Source organism: Nannospalax galili, unplaced genomic scaffold (genome assembly GCF_000622305.1).
Source record: "Nannospalax galili isolate Female #2095 unplaced genomic scaffold, S.galili_v1.0 scaffold853, whole genome shotgun sequence".
NCBI classification, from domain to species: Eukaryota; Metazoa; Chordata; class Mammalia; order Rodentia; family Spalacidae; genus Nannospalax; species Nannospalax galili.
In genome coordinates this window covers 1,093,590-1,094,813 of record NW_008332825.1, presented here as the reverse complement: position 1 = coordinate 1,094,813, position 1,224 = coordinate 1,093,590, and the positions used below count along the sequence as shown (strand labels likewise).

The 1,224-nt window shown below is 43.1% G+C and overlaps 1 non-coding gene across 1 annotated transcript; it reads left to right on the top strand.

The window, feature by feature from the left end:
* LOC115069401 lies at positions 1–84 on the top strand. The gene has a single exon (XR_003848680.1). It is a non-coding gene; the product is annotated as a small nucleolar RNA SNORD79 (small nucleolar RNA).
* Positions 85–1,224: the final 1,140 nt, after the last annotated feature.

The window sequence follows — 1,224 nt, the reverse complement described above, 5'->3', positions numbered from 1 at the left end:
AAGAGTTAGTGATGATATTAGAGTTAAAACAGATGAGAATCTCTCTGAAGGGGATTGAAGATTAATTCTTAAACTGAAACAATGGAAAAGAAAAAAAAAAGCCAGGTGTGATAGTACATGCCTGTAATCCTAGTGCTTGAAAAGTGAATGCAGGAAGATCAGGAATTCAAGACCAGCCTCACCTATACAGTGAGTTTGAAGCCAGCCTGGGCTATATGAGACCTTGTCTCAAAAACTTTTAAAAGTCCCCCCTGCCCTGGGTCTTTTTCAGATAGGGTCTCCCTGTAGCCCCAGCTGTCCTGGAACTCACTATGTAGCCCCGGCTGACCTTGAACTCACAGAGATCTGCCTGCCTCTGCCTCCAGAGTGCTTAGATTAAAGGTGTGCGCCACTACGCCTGGCCTTAAAAGTTTTTAATTTTGAAGTTGAATTTATTATTTTGTATCTTAATTTTTTTGTGTGTCCTATTTAAAACAAAAATCTGTGCTCAAGTTTCTATTATTTTATGTGTTTCATATGCAATATTAGTAGTTCTTTTCCTGATTTCAGGTCTTAATTTGTATATTTTCTTCCTTATTTTATCAGGATTCTCTGTCATCCCTATTTTACATTCTTTTTAGAAATTTTTCATTTGTATTTTGTGGGTATGAATATTTTGCCTACATGTAAGTGTACCATGTGCATGCAATGCCCATTGAGGCCAGAAGAGGGTGTCAAGATCCCCTAGAACTGGAGTCATAGATGGTTGTTAGCCACCATGTGGGTGCTGGAAACCAAACCTGGGTCCTCTGCAAAAGCAGTCAGTGCTCTTAACTGCTGAACCATCTCTCCAGCCCCATATTTTACATTCTTGGTTTGCCTGTTCTTATGTTCCTGCCAAAGACACAATATGTTACCCAGTCTGTTGACATTCTTTTCTGGTAGTTTTCTTCCTCAGATGTCTGGTGAGCTTTGCCCTGTGAGCACCCATGGGTCACCCACTGCTCTGTCCTGGAATGTTCTGGGTCAGGGCCACCTTAGTCTGAGTCATTCCAATGCAATGAGAAAGGAAAGGCAGACCCTGAAGGCAGAGCATCCTGGGTATCCTGCATCCTCAGAGAAACCCTCTCACTGGTCCTGAGCTCCTCCTTGGGCAAGGTTGTAGGAACTGGCCTTCAGTGTGCTAAGAATCAGCAGCCTTGGGAGGAGACATCACAGTCTACCCACCCCAGCAACTGGTGAGTG